At 37.6% G+C, this 17582-nt stretch overlaps 1 non-coding gene across 1 annotated transcript; it reads right to left on the bottom strand.

The window, feature by feature from the left end:
• Window positions 1–16933: 16933 nt before the first annotated feature.
• On the bottom strand, window positions 16934–17040 carry LOC136156650 (U6 spliceosomal RNA). The gene has a single exon (XR_010661140.1). It is a non-coding gene; the product is annotated as a U6 spliceosomal RNA (small nuclear RNA).
• Between the last annotated feature and the right edge of the window lie 542 nt (window positions 17041–17582).

Genomic DNA, 17582 nt, shown 5'->3' on the forward strand with positions numbered 1-17582 from the left:
ATGGATCAGAGCAACCTCTATTGCTTCACTAGTATGGACTTTCTGTAACTTAAGGGGAAAAAAAATGTGAATTCCTTTGGGGGAATGGAGAAGAGATATTACAAAAGAAAAATGGTATTACTTTCCAATACCAAGGAAATTCATTAGCAAACACATTAAAATGTGCTTGAGTAGTCATCACACTGAATTGTTTTGGAAAAGACCCTGCTTTGGAAAAACACAGGGCAAAAACATCTTCAGTGCTGGAGCTTGGCACCATGAGACAGCAGGATGACAAATGTCTTATTATTCCCTATGGTGCCTTGATACTTAGAGACATCTGCTACTTTGTGTTTCTCCCTCCCATGAGTCACCTTTATTACAGTCTAACATTATGTTACTGCTATTTTCCATGTCCACCTGTTACAGATAAGACACAGATGTACTCCTCCAGTATGTGGGAAACAAGTTAATCTTAAGTCAGGATGCTGAGCTTTTGAGCTTCAGCTCTTATGCTAACTATACAGTCTTGGACAAGTATCTCAAGTTCTCTTGGCTTCAGTGTCTTCGTATGAAAAATATAAAGTATAGTAGACATAGTACCCATGAAATGGAAGCTGGCTGGTCATTAGGGATTTCTCAGACCATAGAGTCAATATGTAGAAAAGGGGTCCTTGTTAGCAGTAATTGGCTTGCTGCTCCATGGTGGCATAGGCAAGGCTCTGGTTAGAACTCAGGGACGCAGTGCACTCCCAGAGATATAGCCAGACAAAATTATAATTCCAAAGGATAACTGCATCCCTTCTGTTCATAGCAGCACTATTCACAATAGCCAAGACATGGAAACAACCTGAATGTCCACTGACAGATGAATGGGTAAAGAAGATGTGGTGCATATACAATGGAAAACTACTCAGTCATAAAAGGAACAGAATAATGCCATTTGCAGCAACCTGGATGGACCAGAGATCGCCATACAGAGTGATGTCAGACAGAGAAAGACAAATACCATATGATATCATTTTATATGTGGAATCTAAAATATGACATAAATGAACCTATCTGTGAAACAGAAATAGAATCATGGACACAGAGAAGAGACTGGTGGTTGTCAAGGGGGCAGAAGTTGGAAGAGGGATGGAGTGAGAGACTGGGATTAGCAGATTCAAGCTTTCATATATAGAACTGTTGAACTGTTTTTAGTATCCTGTGATAAACCACAATGGAAAAGAATATTTGTAAAAAAAAAAAAGTATATATATATATGTATAACTGAATCACTTTGCTATACAGCAGAAATTAACACAACATTGTAAGTCAACTGTACTTCAATTTTAAAAAGATTTTAAAAAAAGAACTCAAGGGTGCAATGGACAACCTCTTAGCATTCTTTTGCCCAGAGGCCAAGTCTGCTCACTGGCAAAGTACATTTGTTTAAAATGAAGATAAGACTAACACGCCTCATATCCCATATATATAAATTTTAGGTTTTAGAGAAGCAGTCAAAAGCATCTTTATTTCTCCAGCCTGGAACAAGGAGAGGGGTCAAAACAAAACAAACAAGCAAAAACATTCAGTCAAAGTGCTGATACAAAATCACAAGAAAAGAAATAGGTGATAGAAGGTAGCCTTGAGTACCGGCTTAGGCCCTGTGACCTGCTGCAGAAGAGGGATTATATAAGCTATGTTTTATGTCACTTAGTCATGTTTCCCTTTCCCCCAGACCTCATGCTTTAAAAGAAAAATAATGGAGGCAGCTAATGTTTTAGCTTCGGGTGAACATGTGACCAGCTTCTCATCTCTCCAGATCTACCCTCTATCCTTCTTCCTGCTGCATCCCCCAGATGCATGTATGCTTAGTTACTAAGTTGCACCCAACTCCTTTGCGATCCTGTGGACTGTAGGCCACAGTTCCTCTGTCGATGGGATTTTCTGGGCAGGAATACTGGAGTGGCTTGCCATGCCCTCCTCCAGGGGATCTTCCCCACGTAGGGACTGAACCCGTGTCTCCTGTGTTTCCTGCATTGGCAGGTGGATTCTTTACTATTGAGCCCCCTTGGAAACCCATTCCCTGGGAGGTTGATCTAAATGTACTGCATCTCTTCCTTCTGGTTTCTAGTCCAGTTCAACAACAAGGGAGCTCTGAGAGAGGGTCAGAGGAAGGGAGAAGAGTTAGGTCAGCATATTTACGCTCTTTCTAGTCACTGCACTGTGAACAGGCTGCATCCTTCCACTAGAGGTCCTAGCTCCCATCAAGCAGCTCTTAGCGCAGAGCTCTGTTTCCTGGTTCTCATATTGCCTTTCTCTCCCTGCCCCCAAAGCCTGTATGTGGTAATGGTACTACCAAGTTACTAATCCCAGGGTATTTTATTAACACTTTTGGGTTCCTTAAATCCTGCCCAAATTTTTGTAGAGTCCCTTTGTTAAACTCTCCTCAAATTACCAACTTCGCACAAATATAAGTGATTTCTTTTTTGGTGGGGCCCTGACTAATACAGACGGGTTTTCACAGGAACCACAGGGGTAATTGAAAGATCAAAAGACCTTTGTTTAAAATGTGTGTGAAATTTCTTTGAAGAATATGACTTTTAGAAATTTAAATGAAACATACATAATACATCTAGAAAGATGCATAAAACATATATAAATAGTTTAAAGAGTAATTTACAAAATGAACACCTATATAACCAGTACTATGATCAGATATAGAACATTGCTGGCTCCCCAGAAGCACAAACTCCCCACCCCACCCTCCAGTTAAAATCACCTTTATTCTGTGTTTTATGGCAATTGTTTCACTGCTTTTCTGTGTTTCACCAACTAATGTATATTTTATCAGCTATGCAAGCATCCTTTATTTTTAAAATTTTATTAAAGTGTAGTTGATTTACAATGTTGTATTAAAATTTCTGCTGTACAATTACCATTTGTAAAATAGATGATCGGTGCAAGTTTGATTCATGAAGCAGGGCATCCAACCTGGAGAGATGGGGAGGGAAGGGAGGTGGGAGGGGGGTTAGGGGTTCAGGATAGGGCAGGGGACACATGTATACCTGTGACCGATTCATGTTAATATATGGCAAAAGCCGTCATGATATTGTAAAGTAATTATTCTCCAATTAAAATAATTAATTAGAAAAAAATTTCTGCTGAACAGCAAAGTGATTCAGTTAGACATATATGTTTTTTTCCATTATGGCTTGTCACAGGATACTGAATATAGTTCCTGTGTGCTATATAGCAGGACTTAAACAGGATACAATTTATCCATCCTTATGCATGCATGCATGCTTGCATGCATGCTAAGTCGCTGCAGTCATGTCCAACTCTGTGCAACCCCATGGACAGCAGCCCGCCAGGCTCCTCTGTCCACAGGATTCTCCAGGCAAGGATACTGGATCCTTTATTTTATTTTATTTTTTTGATCCTTTAAATATAGTTTCATTTTGCCTGTTACAAAAACTTATATGTGAGTCATAATATAGACATTATCCTGTGCCTTGCTTTTGTGCAGTGTTATGTTAGATTCATCCATGTTGTTGTGTATAGCACCCATGGCTTATGTTTTCACTTTCTCAGCTATCTACTGTTCCATTGTAACTATATTTAACTGGTAATTTATCTATTCTACTTGTGATAAATGTTCTATTTCAGGCTATTGTGCCTCTAGGCATAAGTTTCTCAAGGGAAGCCCCCCCACCCTCACCCCATGCAGCAGTAAAGGCCCAGTACATCCAAACATAATAAATAAATAATTTTTGAAAAAGTTTCTCTAGGGCAATGGTTCTTAAACTCTTGTTGCAAGACTCCTTTACAGTCTTAAAAATTATTGAGGACCTCCATAGAGCTTTTGTTTATAAATTCCTATTAACGTCTATTGCATTAGAAATTAAAACTCAAAATCTAAATACTTATTAAAAAATAAACTCATTACATGTTAACACAAATAATGTGTCTTTAATTAAAAGCTGTAAGTTTTAGGAAGAAAATATGGGATCATTTTTATAACTTTGTAATAGAGAAAGAATTCTTAATATAAAAAGCAAAGCCAAAAAATTTTGATAAATTGGATGATATTAAAGAACTTTTTCATAAAATGATACCTCAGAGAGTGAAAACTCAAGCCACCATGGGAAGATACAGGGAACATGGGTTCTCTCCCTGATCTGGGGAGTCCACATGCCTTGGGATAACATGCCATAAGCTGGTGCATCGCAGTTACTGAGCCCACTCGCCTGGAGCCCATGCCACCCAACCAGAGAAGCCGCCTCAATGAGAAGCCTGTGCACAGGAACAAAGACCCAGTGCAGCCAAAGATAAGTAAATAATAAAATTTTAAAAAGGAAGCGTTAAAAAAATTCACACAAGCAATTATGCAAAAGTCAGGTAACCCAATTGAATACAGGCAAATTTGAATAGGTACCTCATAAAAGACTGAGTTCACAAAACCAGTAAATATAGGAAGACTTGCTCCACCTGGCTCCCCCATTGCCAGTGCAACATTAACCACAGTAAAGTACCAATGTGACACCAACTGGTGGTGATAATGTGGAGAGGTGGGAATTCTAATGGGCTGTTGATGAGAATATCAATTAATACAACTACTTTGGGAAAGGGTGTGGCACTGTTCAGTAAAGATAAAGTTACACTTATCTTTTGACAAGGCAGCTTCACTTCTAGGCTTGTATCCTAGAGCAGTGACTCTCAAAGAATGGTTCATGAACATCTCAAGGTCCCTGATCTTTTAGGGAGTCTGTGAGGACAAAGCTACCTTTATAATAACACTTGTATGTTATTTGCTTTTTTTCATTGTGTTAACATCTACACTAATGGAGCAAAAGTATTTAGTGGGGAAAACTTCTGGGAGCCTAGCACAAATCAAGGCAATGGTACCAAACTGTACTGGTAATCACTGTATTCTTATATACCACTTACTAAAGGAAATGCCAGTTTCACTCAATATCATAAATGAAGCAGTAAAAATTAATTTTATTAAATCTCAAGTGCATTTTCATTGAGCACATTTTTTTTTTGGATGAGAGAAGTGATATTAACAAATGTGAGATTTTTTATATTGTGTAAGGACATGTATTCTAACATTTGGAAAATCTGCATAACTCAGTTACTAATACTTTCCAGATGACCAGCGTATGATGTTTAGAAACCTTGATTTATGTTAAAAGTTACACTCAAGGTAAAAAGAGAGAGCAATGAATTGTACTATAACAGAATACATGATGCACTGATGTGGTTTCAGATTCTACATTGCAACTAACCTTTCAGAAACTACCACTGTTTCTGAAGATTACTGTAATGTCTAATAGAAAAGCTGATGGTAGGCATCTTTCTACTTTTCCTTCTTTCAAAGAGAAAGCTTCCAGTGTTTCACGAGTAAAATATTTGCTGTATATTTTCTGCATTAATTAACTTTAAAGTTCCTTTTATTTCAAGCTTGCTGAATTTTAAAATTAAGAATTATATTGATTTTTTTTAATGATTTGCTGCTTTTAAATATGCAGAGGTGGTTATATAGTTTTTCATCTTTAATCTATTAATGACAAATTACATCGGTTCATTTTTAATGTTAAACCAACTTTGTATTCTAGGATAAATCCAATTTGGTTATACTTATTATCCTTTTATATTGCTGGATATCGCAAACATTGTTTGCTAATGTTTTGTTTCAGATTTTTAAATTCATGTCCATAGGTTAATCTATAATTATATTTTGTCATAGTGTCCATGATAACTTTCAGTAGCTTCTTATGAGTTTAGGAGTTGCTTCCTTTTTTACTGTATGTTTATGTGATATTAGAATACCTTGTTTCTTAAAAAAAATTGATCTCACATTAAAGTTTTCTTTGTGGATTTCCTACAAATTATTCAGTTTATTTAATGGTTATTGGAATTTTCAAGTTTTTTTATATTATCATAGGCTTTGCTAGTATATTCCCCTAGCAGATTAGTCCATATAAACTACCTTTAGTCATCCTCTCGATTTTCCGATGTCTGTAACATCTTGAGTAATATGCCTCCCTCTTCACTCCTGATGGTTATGTGTCTGCGCTTCTTCCTCTTCCTTTCTCTCCCTCACCAGACATTTGACACCCTTATTAGTGTTTTCAGAGATCAGCTATTGGCTCTATTGCTGCTCTCTACTGTGTATTTTTTCTTTTTCATGTATTTTTGTTCTTATTTATAATATCTTTTTTTAATGACTTTCTATTTTATTGTTTTTTTTTTTTTTGAGGTAGATGACTGGCTTATTGTCAGCCTTTTAAATTTTTTAATATAACATATGGGCTTCCCTGATGATTCAGATGGTGAAACTGTAAATATAACATTTAAGGCTATAAATCAAACCTTTAAGTACTTTTTAGCTGTATCTTACTTGTTTTTGTTAGGTAGGGTTTCTTTCTTAATCAGTCAATTGAAAAAAAATTTTTAATTTCCATTATGAGTAATTTTCCAAATATATGGGGATGTTCTGTTTGCTTTTTTCTTACTGACGTAGTTTGATTACATTATGGTCAGAAAACCTCTTCTGTGTTACCTTGGTCCCTTAAAGTTTATTAAGCCTTGCTTAAATGATCTGGTATGAGTCCATTTTTGAAATGTTCTATGTGGACTTCAGAATATTTATTCTGCAGTTGTTGAATGTAATATATTTATAATCTCAATTAGGTCAACTTTATTAAGCATCATTGCTTGAATTATCTCTTGGTGGTTTTTTTTGGTCTTCTTATTCTTAGAGATGTATTTTTAAATTTCCCATATAATTGTGAATTTGTCTATTTCTCCTTATAGTTTTTATTTTCTCTTACATAGTTTGAGGCTATATTATTAGGTGCATATAAATTTTATGTTTTCCTGGTGAATTGATATTGCATCATTAGGAAGCAACCTGGGAATTCCCTGATGGTCCTGTGGTTAGGACTCAATGCTTTTCACTGCCAGGCCCAGCTTCGATCCCTGGTTGGGGAACTAAGATCCTGTATGCCCTGTGGTGTGGCCAAAAAAGAAAAAAAGAAGAAGCAATTATCTTTATCTTAGTAAATTTTTATTTTGGTAAAATATATATGAAAGTTAATAAACAGGAACTGAAATGGTTTTTCTATGGGGACCCTCTTCGTAGCTAACCTTCTGGCTGTGGTAATTACTTGATAGAGGGCTTCCCTGATGGACTCTGCTTCCAGTGCAGGGGGCAAGGGTTCGATCCCTGGTCCCCCTGGTCGGGGAAGTTCTATATGCCACGAGGTGCTTCCCTGGTGGCTCAGCAGTAAAGAATCCATCTGCCAATGCAGGAGATGTGGGTTCAACCCCTGGTTCGGGAAGATCCCCTGGAGAAGGAAGTGGCAACCCACTCCAGTATTCTTGCCTGGAAAATCCCATGGACAGGGAAACCTGGCAGGCTGCAGTCCATGGGGTCGCAGAGAGTCAGACACAACTTAGCTACTAAATAGCAAACAACATATATAAGCAAAATTTCCATTTTAATCTTTTTTAAGTGTACAACTCAATGGCATTAACTCAATTCATCATATTATATATCCATCACCACAGTATAGTTCTAAAATATTTCCATCACCCCAAACAGGAACTCTATAAACATAAAGCCAAAGTTCCCCATGCTCCTCTCCTCCCAGCCCCTGATAAATGTCCTTTCCATCTCTGTGAATTTGCCCATTCTAGATAATTTGTACAAGTGAAATCATATAATATTTGTCATTGTGTGTCTGACTTATTTCACTTATCATATGTTTTCAAGGTTCATTGTGTTGTGGCATATGTCACAATTTCAATCCTTTTATGGCTGAATAATATTTGATTGTATATTTATGTTTTAGCATATGTTTATTCATTGGTTGGTTGAATAGTTGAGTTTTATTTTTCTATCTTTTGGCTATCATGAATAATGCTGCAATGAACATAGTCTATAAGTGTCTGTTTTAGTATCTGCTTTCAGTTTTCTTGGATATATACCTAGGAGTAGAATTGCTGGGTCATATAGTAATTCTGTATTTAGTTTTTTGAGTAATTGCTAAATTATTTTCAATAGTGCTTTTTGCTCTAAAACCTATTTAGAGTACTGTTAATATAAAAATACCAGCTCTCTTTTATATGTATTTGCAAGGTATTTCCACTTTAAAATTTCAATGTGTTTGAATATTTATATGGTGTTTTGTCCAGTTGGAAAACCTTTGTCTTTGAAGTGATGCATTTAATCCACTGATATTGTATTTAATTAATTAATATTAATAGCTAACATGGTTTAAATCTGTATCACCACATGTGATACTGTTTATTTTTGCCTCTTCATTTTTGACCCTCTGCTAATTTATAGGCTACAGTCTCTGTGTCTCTTCTTTTAGAGGTTATATAAATTTTTTTTATATATACATACATGATCTTTTAAAAAAAAATTTTTGGAGTATAGTTGCTTGACAATGTTGTATTAGTTCCTACTGTACAGCAAAATGAATCAGCTACACATGTACATACCTCCCCTCTTTTTTGGATTTCCTTCCCATTTTGGCCATCAGAGTATTGAGTAGAGTTCCCTGTGCATCATCTATCAAATCAAAAGTTAGTCAATAATATTATTTTTGTGTTTGATACTACAAGGGCTTTAAATACTGACTTCATTTACTCTCTTTCTAACTTGCATGGTTTTACTTCTGTGTATTTAACTTATTTTTTTGATCTGATAAGACAGTGTTGTGTAATGTTCAATAATGCATTGTTTAAGTTTATTTTTTATTTATTTATTGACCAATTTCTTTGCTCTTCATTTTTTCTTGCATCTCAGAGTTTTCCCCTGAGATCACATTCTTTCTCCCAGAATTACATCCTTCAGAATTCTCTTTTTCAAGGGTCTGGATGGTAGGAAACTCTGTGCTTCTGTTTATTTAGTGTCTATATTGTGCGCTCAGTATTGAAAGATATTTTCACTAGGAATAGAATAGGTGAACAATTTTCTTTCACCTCATGAAGAATACCATTGTACTGTCATCCTGTCCACATTGCTGTATAAGTCAGTTGTCAGTCTAACTTGTTCCTTCGACAATGATCTCCAACCACATCCTAACCCAGTGTCTCTTTTTTTTTGGTGTTCACTAGTTTTATGATGAATCTAGCGTGAAGTTCACTCATTAGTTTCCTCTCTCCCTCTTCTCTTGCTTTCTTGATTTCTCTTTTCCCATTTTGGATTTGTTAGGCTTTTTGCGGGTAGGAATTTGATACCATTCATTGGTTCTTCAAAAGTAGAAGCCATTATTTCTTCACGTATTATCTTTGTCATACCACATCTCTTCTCTTTTTCTAGAACTCTAACTAAATGTATGTTAGATTTTCTTACTGTCTTCCATGGATTGTAATCTGTCTTTCATATAGTCATTTCTCTGAATCTCTGCTATATTCTGCAAAATCTTGTGACATAAACTTCCTGTTCTCTAATTCTCTTTTCATTTATGTCTAATGTGATGTTAAACCACTGGTTTTTGTTTTGTTTTTAATATCAGTAATTGTGATTTTCATTTCTAGAAGTTTTATTTGGTTCTTCTTAAAAGTTTCTGGGTCACTTTTTATAATTCCCAGTATCTTGAAGCTTCTTTGTGCTTTGTTCTTTTTTACTGTGTGCTGCTCATTGACCTTGAAAAATTATTTATGCAAATATACTGAGACACAGGATAAAGATGACTTTTCAAAATAGGTTTGTATTTGTCACGTTCAGTCTCTAAGGGCTTTGCCATACGGTACCATTTAAACTACGTTTATGGCTTGAATCATTTTGGACCACCAAGTGTTTATAAGTGCAGTAACACCGCAAGTGATTGCAAATTTTCAAGGATGAAATTGTCTCCTTATTGAATTGTCCAGTTGTCTCCTGTGGGTGGAGATTTGGGGGAAATGTAGCCTTTGAATTCCCAGTATCTACTGTGGATTTCCTTTTGCACTTTACTCTTTAGGGAGATATACTTAAATTGGCTGAATTAACAAATGCCCTCAGGGCAAAAGTGGCTTCAGTACTCAGTAAATCTTAGAATTTATCCATGTTATTAGTGCTTGGATATTTTTTAATATAGTTACTATTTTTAAATAATTTTAAAGTCCAGCATTCTTTGTTGTCAGCTTCTGTAGTCAAGTGGCCGGAGTGAGCTGCTCCACAGACTGCCTCTTGATCTGGTGTCCACCGAGTTCTCAAAGGTCTCTGGTGTGCTGCTCTTGTATGTTGCTCTGATCTTAGCTGGAGTATTTCATGGGATGGTCATGTTTCTCCACTTGTTCAGGACCTGGTGGTTTGCCTTGCCTGACTCAGGCCCACCATGGTTCTCATCAGCACTACAGATTTCTTCAAATCCCTAACACACCCTTTTTCATTGTCCTTATCTCTCCTGCTGTGGGATTACTTTGTTTTGCTCCTGGCAGAACTACTCTCTCTCAGCTGAGCCACATTCTTTGTCCTCTGCAGGAGATGTGGGAAGATCTGAGTCCCTTCTTCACAACACAGAAGCTAATGGAAGCTCACATTGGGCTCTTTTTGCCTTCTATTCTACTTTGCTCACCTTCCTCTTCTCCGCCCACCCCACTGTGTTGCTGGCTCACCTTAAACACTCATTTCCTTCTGGAATCCCAGATGGGAAGTAGAGAAGAATCCCTCTCGCCTTAAGTCTTCCCTTTGACACTTCTGATACATCTTCTCTTGCTGAGACTTATTCCTCAGATCAAGAAAACTTCTCACTGACTGGCTTTCCTAAATCCAGCTCCAACTTCTTCCCACAATCCCCTGGAGCAGGAAGAAAGTTCAAATATTCCACTTCTTCAACATCATATCCTTGCTCTATCATGGGACAGAAGCTCAATGGCCTGTTCATCATAGGTGGACAAAGTTGTTTGCCTATACTATAAAAGAAACTCTGTGATCTCGGCTACCAGATTTAACCCTTGCTCTGTCAATGGTAGTAAAAGGAATGTGAAAATATCTTCTCTTGCCTTTTTTTTTACCTTCTCAATAAGTATTTTAATCAAATATCCTATTTGGGATGTCAAAAACTGATTTTTAACTCTTTTAAAAATTAATTCCTGCTCTAATAGTCTTAACCCCACCCTCCATACACCACCCTTAGGCAAATGGATACTTCAGGACAATCAAAGAATAAGTTATATTCATGAAAATGCAAAACACAAAAGCATATTAATATGTTCCATAAATACCCAAGTGACAGATAACTATATTATTTTTAGTCAAAAGCATTTGTGTTAATTATCTTTTGCTGTGTAATAAATTAGACCAAAATGTAATGGCTTAAAACAATTAATATTTGTTATTTCACAGTTTCTATCGGTGATGAATTCTGAAGCAGCTTAGCTTGGTGATTCTGGCTTAGGACCTCTCAGAAGGTTACCGACTAGATAGAGTTGCTATCATCTGAAGGCCTGTCTGCAGCAAAGATCAACTTCCAAGTTCACTCACATAGCTATTAGTAGGAGGCCTGCGTTACTTGCTGGCTGTTGGCTGGAGGGCTCTGTTTTTTCACCACATGGGTCTCGTCTCAGGACAGGCAACTGGCTTCACTCAGAGCAAGTAATCAGAGGGTGAAAGAGAGCAGGAAGTCATCATGCTTATCATGTCTTAGTCTCTAGTCACACACTGCCACTATTGCTTTATTCTGTTCATTGGAAATGAGTCATTGAGTCCAGCTCATACCCAAAGGAAGAGGAATTGACCTCTGCCTCTTAAAGGCAGTGACAAAGAATGTGTGGACATTGTAAACCACCAAAGCATCAAAATCATTCTATTGCCCACTTCCTATGTGCAGACTGCAAAAATTAACAACAAAACAGATATTTTTCTTACATAATGGAGCTGAAAGTTCAGTAGGTTCATGAACCTGAAAGCAGGCCATTACTGCACACTGAACTGTGTGTCCTAGCTTTCTCCCATATGGCATGGGGGACAATAGGTGCTTGAAGGCACATGAGTCAATACACGTGAAAATGCTTTTGTGTGAGTGTAGTTTAGCAAGTGACCAAAAGATGAGATTCAAGAGCTCTAAGGTCCACATTCAAATCCCAGCTCTGCCACTTACTGGCCAGGGGACCATGGCCAGTAACTCATCTTCTCTGTGCCTCAGTTTTTTCATCAGTAAGATGGGAGAGTAACAGTACTCAATTCATAGGATCCTTGTGAGGATTAAATGTTGGAAAGGACTGAAAAGGTACCTGGAACACAGCAAGATTTAGTTATCATAGGTGTAAACTGCAGGCCATTTCAGAAAGAAATTATTATTCTAATTTCTGAGACAGGTATATATTCTTATGCTTGTCTAATGGAAAGTGAAATAAACTTTTTTTTAAAGATTAAATTTGTAATGATATATTTCCACTTTTTTTCTTTTTAAGCATACGACATGTAGTAAAATGTGAATGTCACTCGTCACCTCTATCCCCACCCACTTACCAATCCCACTTCCTTCCCCAGAGGAAACCACTTTAACAGCTTCATGAATGTTCTTTCAGAAATTGTCTATTTAAAAGCTACATATTTTAAAAATAGCTTAATATAAATGGAATCATACACATCTGGTACTTTATTTTTCTTTCTGTTAATAATTTAATAGATGTTTTAATGTTAGTGATTATAGCTTTATATCATTCTTTTTCTTTTTAATGACTATATTAAATTTTATAGGATATATATACCATCAATTCTTTAGCCATTCTTCTTTAAGGGGCATCCATGTTTTTTCCATCTTTTTACTATTATAAACAGTTGTGTTATAAGCATAAACTTTTTTTAATTGGAAGACATTTGCTTTACAAAATTGTGTTTGCCTCTGCCATACATCAATGTGAATAAGCTACAGGTACACATATGTCCCCTCCCTCCTGAACCCCCTCCCAAATCCCACCCCATCCTACTCCTCTAGGTTGTCACAGAGCACTGGGTTGAGCTCCCGGTGTCATAGAGCAAATTCCCACTTGCTATCTGTTTTACATATGGTAGTGTTCTCCATGGTATATGGTATATGCTTCCATGTTCTCTCAGTTCACCCCACTCTCTTTTTCCCCCACAAGTCTGTTCTTTATGTCTGTGTCTCCATTGCCGCCCTCCAAATAAGTTCATCAGTACCATCTTTCTAAATTCCATATGCATGTGTTAATATACACTATTTGTCTTTCTCTTTCTGACTTACTTCACTTTGTATAATAGGCTCTATGTTCATCCACCTCTAGGGCTGACTTGAATGTGTTCTTTTTTTAATACTTGAGTAATATTCCATTGTGTATATGTACCACAATTTCTGTATCCACTCATCCATCAGTGGACATCTAGGTTGCTTCCATGTCCTAGCTATTGTGAAAAGTGCTGCAGTGAACACTGAGATGCATGTGTCTCTTTCAGTTATGGTTTTCTCAGGGTATAGGCCCAGTAGTGGTATTGTTGGGTCATATGGTAGTTCTATTCCTAGTACTTTAAGGAATCTCCATACCCTTCTCCCTAGTGGCTGTATTAATTTACATACCCACAAGCATAACCTTTTAAATGGACTTTCTAACCTTCAAAGACTTCATGAATATAAATATCTTTGATAATGACCTGTTAAATTCATTGGACTTACACAGCTGTGCATGGCCATTGGGTGGTCTGTCCATCCCATAGGAGTGGCTTCCTGGTTTCCTACCTGATCACAATTCTTTGGACTGGGAGTTGGCACCAACCTCAGGTTATGCTACTCACTATCTCTCCCATGGGAACTTGGAATTGGGACCAAAAGTGAGGGTGACTCTCTCCAGGCAGCCGGACTTGGGCCACTGTGGAGCCGCGGAATGGTTTTCTGATCCATGAGGGCCAGAAATGCAGCCACAGTTGTCTGGGAGAGACAAAAGAATGAGGCTGACCCACACAGAGGAGACGAGAAACAGAGTCTGAGTATTTTCCCAGAATAGCACCTGGATCTTCTTCCTTTCCAGGACCCAGGTACACTCCTGCCTTGGATTTTGTTAGATACTGGGCTTCTGATGTACATTCATAAAAGTGGATCCCCTTGTATCTTCCTTCCATGTTGATCCCCAGTTACTCTGATGCCAGGAGACTTCCTCAACCACCCCAGCCTGACCTGTAAGCACCAGTTAGGTCCACTCTGAGGTCCACTTTTAGGTTCACTCACTTGGAATTAACACCACTTATTTTGGCTACTTTGTTTCAAAATCATGGTTATCTAACATTACTGTGCAAAGGAGGATTCTAGGTAAGGAAAATAAAGATCAGCCTTCCTTTTTTAATTGTTTAATCATCTTGAATCTTTTTAAGGCAAATGACAAAAATTTCCTAGCTTATTAAATTGAGTGCATTACTATTTCATCATTTCTGGATGACTCAAAGTAGACATTATAAAGATCAAACATTTTGTATATAAGGCGTAATTCAGTAAGTCTACATGTTCAACTAATATAATGAGCACTTGCTACTAAAATGCAATAAAAGAAGCTCCCTCTTTGAAAAGGAAAATATGATATCAGATATGAGTCTGTCCGTCTTTCAAAATGGAAATTTTTAATTAAAGAAAAGCTATAAAGCAAGCACCTAGGCTTAAAATATTTTCAAATTCAGATGCTACATGTAAAATATTTCAGTCTGTGCCAAGGGGAAAGCTAAGTTTATGACATGGTGAACCACCCACAGAGTCTTAATGGTTTATCAGCTAGGTTCAGTTCAGTTCAGTCGCTCAGTCATCTCTGACTCTTCGACCCCATGGACTGCAGCACGCCAGGCCTCCCTATCCATCACCAACTCCCAAAGTTTACTCAAACTCATGTCCATTGAGTTGGTGATGCCATCCAACCATCTCATCCTTTGTCATCCCCTTCTCCTCCTGCCTTTAATCTTTGCCAGCATCAGGGTCTTTTCCAATGAGTCTGTTCTTCACATCAGGTGGCCAGTATTGGAGTTTCAGCTTCAACATCAGTCCTTCCCATGAATATTCAGGGCTGATTTCCTTTCAGATGGACTGGTTGGATCTACTTGCAGTCCAAGGGACTCTCAAGAGTCTTCTCCAACACCACAATTCAAAAGCATCAATTCTTCGGTGCTCAGCTTTCTTTATAGTTCAACTCTTACATCCATACATGACTACTGGAAAAACCATAGCCTTGACTAGATGGACCTTTGTTGACAAAGTAATGTCTTTGCTTTTTAATATGCTGTCTAGATTGGTCATAACTTTTCTTCCAAGGAGTAAGCCTCTTTTAATTTCATGGCTGCAGTCACCATCTGCAGGGATTTTGAAGCCCCCCAAAATAAAGTCTGTCACTGTTTGCACTGCTTCCCCATCTATTTGCCATAAAGTGATGGGACCAGATGCCATAATCTTAGTTTTCTGAATGTTGAACTTTAAGCCAACTTTTTCACTCTCCTCTTTCACTTGCATCAAGAGTCTCTTTAGTTCTTTGCTTTCTGCCATAACGGTGGTGTCATGTGCCTATCTGAGGTTATTGCTATTTCTCCCGGCAATCTTGATTCCAGCTTGTGCTTCATTCAGCTCAGTGTTTCTCATGAGGTACTCTGCATATAAATTAAACAAGCAGGGTGACAATATACAGCCTTGTACTCCTTTCCCTATTTGGAAACCTATCAACTAGGTTACCAAATAAGATTTAATTTTACCACGCTTAACTCTCCATGATAAGAAATAAATTTTTTTCTGCTGCTTCCTCACATTTGTGTGAAGAGATAAAATCTCTCTTGCTAGAAAGCCCACACTCATTGTTTACCTCTGTGTTAGTATGGATATCAAGGTTGCTGAAATATTTAGTTGTAGGATGTCCTAAAATGGATATAACTGGTGTCCAATCAAGAGAGTTGTTTTTTTTTTTTTTTGAGTCCTTTTTTTTTTTAATTTAATTTTATTAAAAAAAATTTTTTTTTATTAGTTGGAGGCTAATTACTTCACAACATTTCAGTGGGTTTTGTCATACATTGACATGAATCAGCCATAGAGTTACACGTATTCCCCATCCCGATCCCCCCTCCCACCTCCCTCTCCACCCGACTCCTCTGGGTCCTCCCAGTGCACCAGGCCCGAGCACTTGACTCATGCATCCCACCTGGGCTGGTGATCTGTTTCACCCTAGATAATATACATGCTGTTCTTTCGAAACATCCCACCCTCACCTTCTCCCACAGAGTTCAAAAGTCTGTTCTGTACTTCTGTGTCTCTTTTTCTGTTTTGCATATAGGGTTATCGTTACCTTCTTTCTAAATTCCATATATATGTGCTAGTATGCTGTAATGTTCTTTATCTTTCTGGCTTACTTCACTCTGTATAATGGGCTCCAGTATCATCCATGTCATTAGAACTGATTCAAATGAATTCTTTTTAATGGCTGAGTAATATTCCATGGTGTATATGTACCACAGCTTCCTTATCCATTCGTCTGCTGATGGGCATCTAGGTGGCTTCCATGTCCTGGCTATTATAAACAGTGCTGCGATGAACACTGGGGTGCACGTGTCTCTTTCAGATCTGGTTTCCTCAGTGTGTATGCCCAGAAGTGGTATTGCTGGGTCATATGGCAGTTCTATTTCCAGTTTTTTAAGAAATCTCCACACTGTTTTCCATAGTGGCTGTACTAATTTGCATTCCCACCAACAGTGTAAGAGGGTTCCTTTTCTCCACACCCTCTCCAGCATTTATTGCTTGTAGACTTTTGGATAGCAGCCATCCTGACTGGCGTGTAATGGTACCTCATTGTGGTTTTGATTTGCATTTCTCTAATAATGAGTGATGTGGAGCATCTTTTCATGTGTTTGTTAGCCATCTGTATGTCTTCTTTGGAGAAATGTCTGTTTAGTTCTTTGGCCCATGTTTTGATTGGGTCATTTATTTTTCTGGAATTGAGCTTCAGGAGTTGCTTGTATATTTTTGAGATTAATCCTTTGTCTGTTTCTTCAAAAAATATGGAACGCTTCACGAATTTGCATGTCATCCTTGCGCAGGGGCCATGCTAATCTTCTCTGTATCGTCCCAATTTTAGTATATGTGCTGCCAAAGCGAGCACCAATCAAGAGAGTTTATAAATTGTATTTACCATTAAACTTGTGATGATCTTATTTCATTTGTTTTAGTTTAGAGCCAAGCCCTTTGTTTCCACCTACAAAATCTCCAGTGTGATTTGTTTTATTTTTAATTGAGTGTTTTTTTTAAAAAAATTAATCATACTCATATGAGAATGTGTAAGACGTAAATGCACATTCTGAAAAATAAAAGTAAAGTGAGTGTTCTGTCTAACCTTCCCCAGGTTAAGAAAATTGCTTTGGAACTTCCTTGCTGATCCAGTGGTTAAGACTCTGTGCTTCTAAGGCAGGGGGTGGGGGTTTGGCCCCTGGTCAGGGAACGAAGATCCCATATGCTCTGTGGCATGGCCAAAAAAAAGAGCTTTGACCTTGTGGAAGAAAACTCCCCTCTTAGGCCTCTTCAATTGCTCCTCTCTCCCTGCATCACCAGGGTAATCAAAGTCCTGATTTTTAGGATAATCATCCCGTTGGTTTTCTTTAGTCTTAGGACCTTTGTACATTCCTAAGTAAAACAGTATTTAGTTTT

Source organism: Muntiacus reevesi, chromosome 1 (genome assembly GCF_963930625.1).
Source record: "Muntiacus reevesi chromosome 1, mMunRee1.1, whole genome shotgun sequence".
Taxonomy (NCBI): Eukaryota; Metazoa; Chordata; class Mammalia; order Artiodactyla; family Cervidae; genus Muntiacus; species Muntiacus reevesi.